Here is a 15,808-nt window from a genome sequence, read left to right on the forward strand (position 1 = left end):
GTGTGTATGTGGGTTTCACAGTTTATCAGGATCCCGCCAGGAGTGTATGGGGGTTTCACAGTTTATCAGGATCCTGACGGGTGTGTATGGGGTTTTCACTGTGCATCAGGATCCTGCCAGATGTGTATGGTGTTTTCACAGTGCATCAGGATCCTTCCTGATGTGTATGGGTGTTTCACAGTTTATCAGGATCCTGCCACGTGTGTATGGGGTTTCACAGTTTATCAGGATCCTGCCAGGTGTGTATGGGGGTTTCACAGTTTATCAGGATCCTGCCACATGTGTATGGGGTTTCACAGTTGTTCAGGATGCTGCCAGGTGTGTTTGGGGATTTCACTGTGCATCAGGATCCTGCCAGGTGTGTATGGGGTTTTCACAGTGTATCAGGATCCTGCCAGGTGTGTATGGTTTTTCACAGTGTATCAGGATCCTGCCAGCTGTGTATGGGGTTTTCACAGTGTATCAGGATCGTGCCAGGTGTGTATGTGTGTTTCACATTTTATCAGGATCCTGCCACGTGTGTATGGGGTTTCACAGTGGTTCAGGATCCTGCCAGGTGAGTTTGGGGTTACAATGTGCATCAGGATACTGCCAGGTGTGTATGGAGTTTTCACAGTGTATCAGGATCCTGCCAGGTGTGTATGGGGTTTTCACAGTGTATCAGGAACCTGCTAGGTGTGTATGGGGTTTTCACAGTTGATCAGGAACCTGCCAGGTGTGTATGGGGATTTCACAGTGTATCAGGAACCTGCTAGGTGTGTATGGGGTTTTCACAGCGTATCAGGATCCTGCCAGGTGTTTATTGGGGGTTTCACAGTTCATCAGCGTCCTGCCAGGTGTGTATTGGGTTTCACAGTGTATCAGGATGCTGCCAGGTGTGTATGGGGTCTTCACAGTGTATCAGGATCCTGCCAGGTGTGTATGGGTTTTATCAGTGGATCAGGAACCTGCCAGGTGTTTATGGGGATTTCACAGTGTATCAGGATGCTGCCAGGTGTGTATGTGGGTTTCACAGTGCATCAGGATCCTGCCAGGTGTGCATGGGGTTTTCACAGTGTATCAGGATCCTGCCAGGTGTGTATGTGGGTTTCACAGTTTATCAGGATCCTGCCAGGTGTGTATGTGGGTTGCACATTTTATCAGGATCCTGCCAGGTGTGTATGGGGGTTTCACAGTGTATCAGGATCCTGCCAGGTGTGTATGGGTTTTTCACAGTGTATCAGGATCCTGCCAGGTGTGTATGTGGGCTTCACAGTTTATCAGGATCCCGCCAGGTGTGTATGGGGGTTTCACAGTTTATCAGGATCCTGCCGGGTGTGTATGGGGTTTTCACTGTGCATCAGGATCCTGCCAGATGTGTATGGTGTTTTCACAGTGCATCAGGATCCTTCCAGATGTGTATGGGTGTTTCACAGTTTATCAGGTTCCTGCCACGTGTGTATGGGGTTTCACAGTTTATCAGGATCCTGCCAGGTGTGTATGGGGTTTCACAGTTTATCAGGACCTGCCACATGTGTATGGGGTTTCACAGTTGTTCAGGATACTGCCAGGTGTGTTTGGGGTTTTCACTGTGCATCAGGATCCTGCCAGGTGTGTATGGGGTTTTCACAGTGTATCAGGATCCTGCCAGGTGTGTATGGTTTTTCACAGTGTATCAGGATCCTGCCAGGTGTGTATGGGGTTTTCACAGTGTATCAGGATCGTGCCAGGTGTGTATGTGTGTTTCACATTTTATCAGGATCCTGCCACGTGTGTATGGGGTTTCACAGTGGTTCAGGATCCTGCCAGGTGTGTTTGGGGTTACAATGTGCATCAGGATACTGCCAGGTGTGTATGGAGTTTTCACAGAGTATCAGGATCCTGCCAGGTGTGTATGGGGGTTTTCACAGTGTATCAGGATCCTGCCAGGTGTGTTTGGGGTTTTCACTGTGCATCAGGATCCTGCCAGTTGTGTATGGGGTTTTCACAGTGTATCAGGAACCTGCCAGGTGTGTATGGGGTTTTCACAGTTGATCAGGAACCTGCCAGGTGTGTATGGGGATTTCACAGCGTATCAGGATCCTGCCAGGTGTTTATTGGGGGTTTCACAGTTCATCAGCATCCTGCCAGGTGTGTATTCGGTTTCACAGTGTATCAGGATCCTGCCAGGTGTGTATGGGGTCTTCACAGTGTATCAGGATCCTGCCAGGTGTGTATGGGTTTTTTCAGTGGATCAGGAACCTGCTAGGTGTTTATGTGGGTTTCACAGTGCATCAGGATCCTGCCAGGTGTGCATGGGGTTTTCACAGTGTATCAGGATCCTTCCAGGTGTGTATGGGTGTTTCACAGTTTATCAGGATCCAGACAGGTGTGTATGGGTTGCACATTTTATCAGGATCCTGCCAGGTGTGTATGGGGGTTTCACAGTGTATCAGGATCCTGCCAGGTGTTTATGGGTTTTTCACGGTGTATCTGGATCCTGCCAGGTGTGTATGGGGGTTTCACAGTTTATCAGGATCCTGTCAGGTGTTTATGTGGGTCTCACAGTTCATCAGGATCCTGCCAGGTGTGTATGGGGTTTTCACAGTGTATCAGTATCCTGCAAGGTGTGCATGTGTGATTCACAGTCGATCAGGATCCTGCCAGGTGTGTATGGGGTTTTCACAGTCTATCAGGATCCTGCCAGGTGTGTATGGGGTTTTCACAGTTTATCAGGATCCTGCCAGGTGTGTATGGGGGTTTCACAGTTTATCAGGATCCTGCCAGGTGTGTCTGGGTGTTTTACAGTTTATCAGGATCCTGCCAGGTGTGTATGTGGGTTGCACAGTTTATCAGGATCCTGCCAGGTGTGTATGGGTGTTTCACAGTGTATCAGGATGCTGCCAGGTGTGTATGGGGTTTTCACAGTGGATCAGGAACTTGCCAGGTGTGTATGGGGATTTCACAGTGTATCAGAATCGTGCCAGGTGTGTATGTGTGTTTCACATTTTATCAGGATCCTTCCAGATGTGTATGGGTGTTTCACAGTTTATCAGGATCCTGCCACGTGTGTTGGGGTTTCACAGTTTATCAGGATCCTGCCAGGTGTGTATGGGGGTTTCACAGTTTATCAGGATCCTGCCACATGTGTATGGGGTTTCACAGTTGTTCAGGATACTGCCAGGTGTGTTTGGGGTTTTCACTGTGCATCAGGATCCTGCCAGGTGTGTATAGGGTTTTCACAGTGTATCAGGATCCTGCCAGGTGTGTTTGGGGTTTCACAGTGGTTCAGGATCCTGCCAGGTGTGTTTGGGGTTGCAATGTGCATCAGGATACTGCCAGGTGTGTATGGGGTTTTCACAGTGCATCAGGATCCTGCCAGGTGTGTATGGGGTTTTCACAGTGTATCAGGATCCTGCCAGGTGTGTTTGGGGTTTTCACTGTGCATCAGGATCCTGCCAGTTGTGTATGGGGTTTTCACAGTGTTTCAGGAACCTGACAGGTGTGTATGGGGTTTTCACAGTGTATCAGTATCCTGCAAGGTGTGCATGTGTGATTCACAGTCGATCAGGATCCTGCCAGGGGTGTATGGGGTTTTCACAGTCTATCAGGATCCTGCCAGGTGTGTATGGGGTTTTCACAGTTTATCAGGATCCTGCCAGGTGTGTATGGGGGTTTCACAGTTTATCAGGATCCTGCCAGGTGTGTCTGGGTGTTTTACAGTTTATCAGGATCCTACCAGGTGTGTATGTGGGTTGCACAGTTTATCAGGATCCTGCCAGGTGTGTATGGGTGTTTCACAGTGTATCAGGATACTGCCAGGTGTGTATGGGGTTTTCACAGTGGATCAGGATCTTGCCAGGTGTGTATGGGGATTTCACAGTGTATCAGAATCGTGCCAGGTGTGTATGTGTGATTCACATTTTATCAGGATCCTTCCAGATGTGTATGGGTGTTTCACAGTTTATCAGGATCCTGCCACGTGTGTATGGGGTTTCACAGTTTATCAGGATCCTGCCAGGTGTGTATGGGGGTTTCACAGTTTATCAGGATCCTGCCACATGTGTATGGGGTTTCACAGTTGTTCAGGATACTGCCAGGTGTGTTTGGGGTTTTCACTGTGCATCAGGATCCTGCCAGTTGTGTATGGGGATTTCACAGTGTATCAGGATCCTGCCAGGTGTGTATGGTTTTTCACAGTGTATCAGGATCCTGCCAGGTGTGTATGGGGTTTTCACAGTGGATCAGGAACTTGCCAGGTGTGTATGGGGATTTCACAGTGTATCAGGATCGTGCCAGGTGTGTATGTGTGTTTCACATTTTATCAGGATCCTGCCACGTGTGTATGGGGTTTCACAGTGGTTCAGGATCCTGCCAGGTGTGTTTGGGGTTGCAATGTGCATCAGGATACTGCCAGGTGTGTATGGGGTTTTCACAGTGTATCAGGATCCTGCCAGGTGTGTATGGGGTTTTCACAGTGTATCAGGATCCTGCCAGGTGTGTTTGGGGTTTTCACTGTGCATCAGTACCCTGCCAGTTGTGTATGGGGTTTTCACAGTGTATCAGGAACCTGACAGGTGTGTATGGGGTTTTCACAGTTGATCAGGAACCTGCCAGGTGTGTATGGGGATTTCACAGCGTATCAGGATACTGCCAGGTGTGTATGGGGGTTTCACTGTTCATCAGCATCCTGCCAGGTGTGTATGGGGTCTTCACAGTGGATCAGGATCCTGCCAGGTGTTTATGTGGGTTTCACAGTGCATCAGGATCCTGCCAGGTGAGCATGGGGTTTTCACAGTGTATCAGGATCCTGCCAGGTGTGTATGGGGGTTTCACATTTTATCAGAATCCTGCCAGGTGTGTATGTGGGTTGCACATTTTATCAGGATCCTGCCAGGTGTGTATGGGGGTTTCACAGTGTATCAGGATCCTGCCAGGTTTGTATGGGTTTTTCACAGTGTATCAGTATCCTGCCAGGTATGTATGGGGGTCTCACAGTTCATCAGGGTCCTGCCAGATGTGTATGGGGCTTTCACAGTGTATCAGTCTCCTGCCAGGTGTGCATGTGTGTTTCACAGTTTATCAGTATCCTGTCAGGTGTGTATAGGGGTTTCACAGTTTATCAGAATCCTGCCAGGTGTGTATGGGTGTTTCACAGTCTATCAGGATCCTGCCAGGTGTGTATGGGGTTTTCACAGTCTATCAGGATCCTGCCAGGTGTGTCGGGTTTTCACAGTGTATAAGGATCCTGCCAGGTGTGTATGGGGTTTTCACAGTTTATCAGGATCCTGCCAGGTGTGTATGGGGGTTTCACAGTTTATCAGGATCCTGCCAGGTGTGTCTGGGGGTTTTGCAGATTATCAGGATCCTGCCAGGTGTGCATGTGGGTTGCACAGTTTATCAGGATCCTGCCAGGTGTGTATGGGGGTTTCACAGTGTATCAGGATACTGCCGGGTGCGCATGTGTGTTTCACAGTTTATCAGTATCCTGCCAGGTGTGTATGGGGGTTTCACATTTTATCAGGATCCTGCCAGGTGTGTATGGGTGTTTCACAGTTATTCAGGATCCTGCCAGGTGTGTATGGGGTTTTCGCATTCTATCAGGATCCTGCCAGGTGTGTATGGGGTTTTCACAGTGTATCAGTATCCTGCAAGGTGTGCATGTGTGTTTCACAGTCTATCAGGATCCTGCCAGGTGTGTATGGGGTTTTCACAGTCTATCAGGATCCTGCCAGGTGTGTATGGGGTTTTCACAGTTTATCAGGATCCTGCCAGGTGTGTATGGGGGTTTCACAGTTTATCAGGATCCTGCCAGGTGTGTCTGGGGTTTTACAGTCCATCAGGATCCTGCCAGGTGTGTATGTGGGTTGCACAGTTTATCAGGATCCTGCCAGGTGTGTATGGGGGTTTCACAGTGGATCAGGAACTTGCCAGGTGTGTATGGGGATTTCACAGTGTATCAGGATCGTGCCAGGTGTGTATGTGTGTTTCACATTTTATCAGGATCCTTCCAGATGTGTATGGGTGTTTCACAGTTTATCAGGATCCTGCCACGTGTGTATGGGGTTTCACAGTTTATCAGGATCCTGCCAGGTGTGTATGGGGGTTTCACAGTTTATCAGGATCCTGCCACATGTGTATGGGGTTTCACAGTTGTTCAGGATACTGCCAGGTGTGTTTGGGGTTTTCACTGTGCATGAGGATCCTGCCAGGTGTGTATGGGGTTTTCACAGTGCATAAGGATCCTGCCAGGTGTGTATGGGTTGTTCACAGTTTATCAGGATCCTGCCAGGTGTGTATGGGGGTTTCACAGTTTATCAGGATCCTGCCAGGTGTGTCTGGGGGTTTTACAGATTATCAGGATACTGCCGGGTGTGCATGTGTGTTTCACAGTTTATTAGTATCCTGCCAGGTGTGTATGGGGGTTTCACATTTTATCAGGATCCTGCCAGGTATGTATCGGGTTTTCACAGTGTGTCAGGAACCTGCCAGGTGTGTATGGGGTTTTCACAATTTATCCGGATCCTGCCAGGTGTGTATGGGGGTTTCACAGTTTATCAGGATCCTGCCAGGTGTGTATGGGGTTTTCACAGTTTATCGGTATCCTTCCTGGTGTGTCTGGGGGTTTCACAGTTTATCAGGATCCTGCCAGGTGAGTATGTGGGTTTCACAGTTTATCAGTATCCTGCCAGATGTGAGTGGGATTTTCACAGTGCATCAGGATCCTGCCAGATGTGTATGGGTTTTTCACAGTGCATCAGGATCCTTCCAGATGTGTATGGGTGTTTCACAGTGTATCAGGAGCCTGCCACGTGTGTATGGGGTTTCACATTTTATCAGAATCCTGCAGGTGTTTATGTGGGTTTCACAGTTTATCAGTCTCCTGCCTGTGTTTATGTGAGTTTCACAGTTTATCAGGATCCTGCCTGGTGTGCATGGGGTTTCACAGTGGATCAGGATCCTGCCACGTGTGTATGGGGTTTTCACAGAATATCAGGATCCTGCCAGGTGTGTATGGGGGTTTCACAGTTCTCAGGAACATGGCAGGTGTGTATGTGGGTTTCACAGTTTATCAGGATCCAGCCAGATGTGTATGGGTGTTTCACAGTTTATCAGGATCCTGCCAGGTGTGTATGTGTGTTTCACATTTTATCAGGATCCTTCCAGATGTGTATGGGTGTTTCACAGTTTATCAGGATCCTGCCACGTGTGTATGGGATTTCACAGTTTATCAGGATCCTGCCAGGTGTGTATGGGGGTTTCACAGTTTATCAGGATCCTGCCACATGTGTAGGGGGTTTCACAGTTGTTCAGGATACTGCCAGGTGTGTTTGGGGTTTTCACTGTGCATGAGGATCCTGCCAGGTGTGTATGGGGTTTTCGCAGTGTATCAGGATCCTGCCAGGTGTGTATGGTTTTTCACAGTGTATCAGGATCCTGCCAGGTGTGTATGGGGTTTTCACAGTGGATCAGGAACTTGCCAGGTGTGTATGGGGATTTCACAGTGTATCAGGATCGTGCCAGGTGTGTATGTGTGTTTCACATTTTATCAGGATCCTGCCACGTGTGTATGGGGTTTCACAGTGGTTCAGGATCCTGCCTGGTGTGTTTGGGATTGCAATGTGCATCAGGATACTGCCAGGTGTGTATGGGGTTTTCACAATGTTTCAGGATCCTGCCAGGTGTGTATGGGGTTTTCACAGTCTATCAGGATCCTGCCAGGTGTGTGGGGTTTTCACAGTGTATAAGGATCCTGCCAGGTGTGTATGGGGTTTTCACAGTTTATCAGGATCCTGCCAGGTGTGTATGGGGGTTTCACAGTTTATCAGGATCCTGCCAGGTGTGTCTGGGGGTTTTGCAGATTATCAGGATCCTGCCAGGTGTGTATGTGGGTTGCACAGTTTATCAGGATCCTGCCAGGTGTGTATGGGGGTTTCACAGTGTATCAGGATACTGCCGGGTGCGCATGTGTGTTTCACAGTTTATCAGTATCCTGCCAGGTGTGTATGGGGGTTTCACATTTTATCAGGATCCTGCCAGGTGTGTATGGGTGTTTCACAGTTATTCAGGATCCTGCCAGGTGTGTATGGGGTTTTCGCATTCTATCAGGATCCTGCCAGGTGTGTATGGGGTTTTCACAGTGTATCAGTATCCTGCAAGGTGTGCATGTGTGTTTCACAGTCTATCAGGATCCTGCCAGGTGTGTATGGGGTTTTCACAGTTTATCAGGATCCTGCCAGGTGTGTATGGGGGTTTCACAGTTTATCAGGATCCTGCCAGGTGTGTCTGGGGTTTTACAGTCCATCAGGATCCTGCCAGGTGTGTATGTGGGTTGCACAGTTTATCAGGATCCTGCCAGGTGTGTATGGGGGTTTCACAGTGGATCAGGAACTTGCCAGGTGTGTATGGGGATTTCACAGTGCATCAGGATCGTGCCAGGTGTGTATGTGTGTTTCACATTTTATCAGGATCCTTCCAGATGTGTATGGGTGTTTCACAGTTTATCAGGATCCTGCCACGTGTGTATGGGGTTTCACAGTTTATCAGGATCCTGCCAGGTGTGTATGGGGGTTTCACAGTTTATCAGGATCCTGCCACATGTGTATGGGGTTTCACAGTTGTTCAGGATACTGCCAGGTGTGTTTGGGGTTTTCACTGTGCATGAGGATCCTGCCAGGTGTGTATGGGGTTTTCACAGTGCATAAGGATCCTGCCAGGTGTGTATGGGGTGTTCACAGTTTATCAGGATCCTGCCAGGTGTGTATGGGGGTTTCACAGTTTATCAGGATCCTGCCAGGTGTGTCTGGGGGTTTTACAGATTATCAGGATACTGCCGGGTGTGCATGTGTGTTTCACAGTTTATTAGTATCCTGCCAGGTGTGTATGGGGGTTTCACATTTTATCAGGATCCTGCCAGGTATGTATGGGGTTTTCACAGTGTATCAGGAACCTGCCAGGTGTGTATGGGGTTTTCACAATTTATCCGGATCCTGCCAGGTGTGTATGGGGGTTTCACAGTTTATCAGGATCCTGCCAGGTGTGTATGGGGTTTTAACAGTTTATCGGTATCCTTCCTGGTGTGTATGGGGGTTTCACAGTTTATCAGTATCCTGCCAGATGTGAGTGGGATTTTCACAGTGCATCAGGATCCTGCCAGATGTGTATGGGGTTTTCACAGTGCATCAGGATCCTTCCAGATGTGTATGGGTGTTTCACAGTGTATCAGGATCCTGCCAGGTGTGTTTGGGGTTTTCACTGTGCATCAGTACCCTGCCAGTTGTGTATGGGGTTTTCACAGTGTATCAGGAACCTGACAGGTGTGTATGGGGTTTTCACAGTTGATCAGGAACCTGCCAGGTGTGTATGGGGATTTCACAGCGTATCAGGATACTGCCAGGTGTGTATGGGGGTTTCACTGTTCATCAGCATCCTGCCAGGTGTGTATGGGGTCTTCACAGTGGATCAGGATCCTGCCAGGTGTTTATGTGGGTTTCACAGTGCATCAGGATCCTGCCAGGTGAGCATGGGGTTTTCACAGTGTATCAGGATACTGCCAGGTGTGTATGGGGGTTTCACATTTTATCAGAATCCTGCCAGGTGTGTATGTGGGTTGCACATTTTATCAGGATCCTGCCAGGTGTGTATGGGGGTTTCACAGTGTATCAGGATCCTGCCAGGTTTGTATGGGTTTTTCACAGTGTATCAGTATCCTGCCAGGTATGTATGGGGGTTTCACAGTTTATCAGGATCCTTTCAGGTGTTTATATGGGTCTCACAGTTCATCAGGGTCCTGCCAGGTGTGTATGGGGCTTTCACAGTGTATCAGTATCCTGCCAGGTGTGCATGTGTGTTTCACAGTTTATCAGTATCCTGTCAGGTGTGTATAGGGGTTTCACAGTTTATCAGAGTCCTGCCAGGTGTGTATGGGTGTTTCACAGTCTATCAGGATCCTGCCAGGTGTGTATGGGGTTTTCACAGTCTATCAGGATCCTGCCAGGTGTGTCGGGTTTTCACAGTGTATAAGGATCCTGCCAGGTGTGTATGGGGTTTTCACAGTTTATCAGGATCCTGCCAGGTGTGTATGGGGGTTTCACAGTTTATCAGGATCCTGCCAGGTGTGTCTGGGGGTTTTGCAGATTATCAGGATCCTGCCAGGTGTGCATGTGGGTTGCACAGTTTATCAGGATCCTGCCAGGTGTGTATGGGGGTTTCACAGTGTATCAGGATACTGCCGGGTGCGCATGTGTGTTTCACAGTTTATCAGTATCCTGCCAGGTGTGTATGGGGGTTTCACATTTTATCAGGATCCTGCCAGGTGTGTATGGGTGTTTCACAGTTATTCAGGATCCTGCCAGGTGTGTATGGGGTTTTCGCATTCTATCAGGATCCTGCCAGGTGTGTATGAGGTTTTCACAGTGTATCAGTATCCTGCAAGGTGTGCATGTGTGTTTCACAGTCTATCAGGATCCTGCCAGGTGTGTATGGGGTTTTCACAGTCTATCAGGATCCTGCCAGGTGTGTATGGGGTTTTCACAGTTTATCAGGATCCTGCCAGGTGTGTATGGGGGTTTCACAGTTTATCAGGATCCTGCCAGGTGTGTCTGGGGGTTTTACAGTCCATCAGGATCCTGCCAGGTGTGTATGTGGGTTGCACAGTTTATCAGGATCCTGCCAGGTGTGTATGGGGGTTTCACAGTGGATCAGGAACTTGCCAGGTGTGTATGGGGATTTCACAGTGTATCAGGATCGTGCCAGGTGTGTATGTGTGTTTCACATTTTATCAGGATCCTTCCAGATGTGTATGGGTGTTTCACAGTTTATCAGGATCCTGCCACGTGTGTATGGGGTTTCACAGTTTATCAGGATCCTGCCAGGTGTGTATGGGGGTTTCACAGTTTATCAGGATCCTGCCACATGTGTATGGGGTTTCACAGTTGTTCAGGATACTGCCAGGTGTGTTTGGGGTTTTCACTGTGCATGAGGATCCTGCCAGGTGTGTATGGGGTTTTCACAGTGCATAAGGATCCTGCCAGGTGTGTATGGGTTGTTCACAGTTTATCAGGATCCTGCCAGGTGTGTATGGGGGTTTCACAGTTTATCAGGATCCTGCCAGGTGTGTCTGGGGGTTTTACAGATTATCAGGATACTGCCGGGTGTGCATGTGTGTTTCACAGTTTATTAGTATCCTGCCAGGTGTGTATGGGGGTTTCACATTTTATCAGGATCCTGCCAGGTATGTATCGGGTTTTCACAGTGTATCAGGAACCTGCCAGGTGTGTATGGGGTTTTCACAATTTATCAGGATCCTGCCAGGTGTGTATGGGGTTTTCACAGTTTATCGGTATCCTTCCTGGTGTGTCTGGGGGTTTCACAGTTTATCAGGATCCTGCCAGGTGAGTATGTGGGTTTCACAGTTTATCAGTATCCTGCCAGATGTGAGTGGGATTTTCACAGTGCATCAGGATCCTGCCAGATGTGTATGGGTTTTTCACAGTGCATCAGGATCCTTCCAGATGTGTATGGGTGTTTCACAGTGTATCAGGAGCCTGCCACGTGTGTATGGGGTTTCACATTTTATCAGAATCCTGCAGGTGTTTATGTGGGTTTCACAGTTTATCAGTCTCCTGCCTGTGTTTATGTGAGTTTCACAGTTTATCAGGATCCTGCCTGGTGTGCATGGGGTTTCACAGTGGATCAGGATCCTGCCACGTGTGTATGGGGTTTTCACAGAATATCAGGATCCTGCCAGGTGTGTATGGGGGTTTCACAGTTATCAGGAACATGGCAGGTGTGTATGTGGGTTTCACAGTTTATCAGGATCCAGCCAGATGTGTATGGGTGTTTCACAGTTTATCAGGATCCTGCCAGGTGTGTATGTGTGTTTCACATTTTATCAGGATCCTTCCAGATGTGTATGGGTGTTTCACAGTTTATCAGGATCCTGCCACGTGTGTATGGGGTTTCACAGTTTATCAGGATCCTGCCAGGTGTGTATGGGGGTTTCACAGTTTATCAGAATCCTGCCACATGTGTAGGGGGTTTCACAGTTGTTCAGGATACTGCCAGGTGTGTTTGGGGTTTTCACTGTGCATGAGGATCCTGCCAGGTGTGTATGGGGTTTTCGCAGTGTATCAGGATCCTGCCAGGTGTGTATGGTTTTTCACAGTGTATCAGGATCCTGCCAGGTGTGTATGGGGTTTTCACAGTGGATCAGGAACTTGCCAGGTGTGTATGGGGATTTCACAGTGTATCAGGATCGTGCCAGTTGTGTATGTGTGTTTCACATTTTATCAGGATCCTGCCACGTGTGTATGGGGTTTCACAGTGGTTCAGGATCCTGCCTGGTGTGTTTGGGATTGCAATGTGCATCAGGATACTGCCAGGTGTGTATGGGGTTTTCACAGTGTATCAGGATCCTGCCAGGTGTGTATGGGGTTTTCACAGTGCATCAGGATCCTGCCAGTTGTGTATGGGGTTTTCACAGTGTATCAGGAACCTGCCAGGTGTGTATGGGGTTTTCACAGTTGATCAGGAACCTGCCAGGTGTGTGTGGGGATTTCACAGCGTATCAGGATACTGCCAGGTGTGTATGGGGGTTTCACAGTTCATCAGCATCCTGCCAGGTGTGTATTGGGTTTCACACTGTATCAGGATGCTGCCAGGTGTGTATAAGGTCTTCACAGTGGATCAGGATCCTGCCAGGTGTGTATGGGGTTTTCACAGTGTATCAGGATCCTGCCAGGTGTGTATGGGGTTTTTTCAGTGGATCAGGAACCTGCCAGGTGTTTATGGGGATTTCACAGTGTATCAGGATGCTGCCAGGTGTGTATGTGGGTTTCACGGTGCATCAGGATCCTGCCAGGTGTGCATGGGGTTTTCACAGTGTATCAGGATCCTGCCAGGTGTGTATGGGGGTTTCACATTTTATCAGGATCCTGCCAGGTGTGTCTGTGGGTTGCACATTTTATCAGGATCCTGCCAGGTGTGTATGGGGGTTTCACAGTGTATCAGGATCCTGCCAGGTGTGTATGGGTTTTTCACCCTGTATCAGGATCCTGCCAGGTGTGCATGTGTGTTTCACAGTTTATCAGTATCCTGCCAGGTGTGTATGGGGGTTTCACAGTTTATCAGGATCCTGCCAGGTGTGTATGGGTTTTTCACAGTCTATCAGGATCCTGCCAGGTGTGTATGGGGTTTTCACAGTCTATCAGGATCCTGCCAGGTGTGTGGGGTTTTCACAGTGCATAAGGATCCTGCCAGGTGTGTATGGGGTTTTCAGTTTATCAGGATCCTGCCAGGTGTGTATGGGGGTTTCACAGTTTATCAGGATCCTGCCAGGTGTGTCTGGGGGTTTTACAGATTATCAGGATCCTGCCAGGTGTTATGTGGGTTGCACAGTTTATCAGGATCCTGCCAGGTGTGTATGGGGGTTTGACAGTGTATCAGGATACTGCCGGGTGTGCATGTGTGTTTCACAGTTTATTAGTATCCTGCCAGGTGTGTATGGGGGTTTCACATTTTATCAGGATCCTGCCAGGTGTGTATGGGTGTTTCACAGTGATTCAGGATCCTGCCAGGTGTGTATGGGGTTTTCACATTCTATCAGGATCCTGCCAGGTATGTATGGGGTTTTCACAGTCTATCAGGATCCTGCCAGGTGTGTGGGGTTTTCACAGTGCATAAGGATCCTGCCAGGTGTGTATGGGGTTTTCAGTTTATCAGGATCCTGCCAGGTGTGTATGGGGGTTTCACAGTTTATCAGGATCCTGCCAGGTGTGTCTGGGGGTTTTACAGATTATCAGGATCCTGCCAGGTGTTATGTGGGTTGCACAGTTTATCAGGATCCTGCCAGGTGTGTATGGGGGTTTGACAGTGTATCAGGATACTGCCGGGTGTGCATGTGTGTTTCACAGTTTATTAGTATCCTGCCAGGTGTGTATGGGGGTTTCACATTTTATCAGGATCCTGCCAGGTGTGTATGGGTGTTTCACAGTGATTCAGGATCCTGCCAGGTGTGTATGGGGTTTTCACATTCTATCAGGATCCTGCCAGGTATGTATGGGGTTTTCACAGTGTATCATTAACCTGCCAGGTGTGTATGGGGTTTTCAAAATTTATCCGGATCCTGCCAGGTGTGTATGGGGGTTTCACAGTTTATCAGGATCCTGCCAGGTGTGTATGGGATTTCACAGTTTATCGGTATCCTTCCTGGTGTGTCTGGGGGTTTCACAGTTTATCAGGATCCTGCCAGGTGAGTATGTGGGTTTCACAGTTTATCAGTATCCTGCCAGATGTGAGTGGGGTTTTCACAGTGCATCAGGATCCTGCCAGATGTGTATGGGGTTTTCACAGTGCATCAGGATCCTTCCAGATGTGTATGGGTGTTTCACAGTGTATCAGGAGCCTGCCACGTGTGTATGGGGTTTCACATTTTATCAGAATCCTGCAGGTGTGTATGTGGGTTTCACAGTTTATCAGTCTCCTGCCTGTGTTTATGTGAGTTTCACAGTTTATCAGGATCCTGCCTGGTGTGCATGGGGTTTCACAGTGGATCAGGATCCTGCCACGTGTGTATGGGGTTTTCACAGAATATCAGGATCCTGCCAGGTGTGTATGGGGGTTTCACAGTTATCAGGAACATGGCAGGTGTGTATGTGGGTTTCACAGTTTATCAGGATCCAGCCAGATGTGTATGGGTGTTTCACAGTTTATCAGGATCCTGCCAGGTGTGTATGGGGGTTTCACAGTTTATCAGTATCCTGCTTGGTGTTTCCGGGGGCTTCACAGTTTATCAGGTTTCTTCCAGATGTGAATGGGGTTTTCACAGTGCATCAGCATCATGCCAGATGTGTATGGGGTTTTCACAATGCATCAGGATCCTTCCAGATGTGTATGGGGGTTTCACAGTGTATCAGGATCCTGCATCGAGTGTATGGGGATCCACAGTTTATCAGGATCCTGCCAGGTGAGTATGTGGGTTTCACAGTTTATCAGGATGCTGCCAGATGTGAGTGGGGTTTACACAGTGCATCAGGATCCTGCCAGATGTGTATGGGGTTTTCACAGTGCATCAGGATCCTTCCAGATGTTTATGGGTGTTTCACAGTGTATCAGGAGCCTGCCACGTGTGTATGGGGTTTCACAGTTTATCAGAATCCTGCAGGTGTGTATGTGGGTTTCACAGTTTATCAGTCTCCTGCCTGTGTTTATGTGAGTTTCACAGTTTATCAGGATCCTGCCTGGTGTGCATGGGGTTTCACAGTGGATCAGGATCCTGCCACGTGTGTATGGGGTATTCACAGAATATCAGGATCCTGCCAGGTGTGTATGGGGGTTTCACAGTTATCAGGAACATGCCAGGTGTTTATGTGGGTTTCACAGTTTATCAGGATCCTGCCAGGTGTGTATGGGTGTTTCACAGTTGATCAGGATCCTGCCAGGTGTGTATGGGGGTTTCACAGTTTATCAGTATCCTGCTTGGTGTGTCCGGGGGTTTCACAGTTTATCAGGTTTCTTCCAGATGTGAATGGGGTTTTCACAGTGCATCAGCATCATGTCAGATGTGTATGGGGGTTTCACAGTGTATCAGGATCCTGCATCGTGTGTTTGGGGATCCACAGTTTATCAGGATCCTGCCAGGTGTGTATGGGGGTTTCACAGTTTATCAGGATCCTGCCTGGTGTGTCTGGGGGTTTCACAGTTCATCAGGATCCTGCCAGGTGTGTATGTGGGTTTCACAGTTTATCAGTATCCTGCCAGGTGTGCATGGGGATTTCACAGTGTATCCGGATCCTGCCTGGTATGTGTGGGGGTTTCACAGTTTATCAGGATCCTGCCTGGTGTTTATTTG

The sequence above is a fragment of the Heterodontus francisci genome, chromosome 21, assembly GCF_036365525.1.
Source record: "Heterodontus francisci isolate sHetFra1 chromosome 21, sHetFra1.hap1, whole genome shotgun sequence".
Classification (NCBI taxonomy): Eukaryota; Metazoa; Chordata; class Chondrichthyes; order Heterodontiformes; family Heterodontidae; genus Heterodontus; species Heterodontus francisci.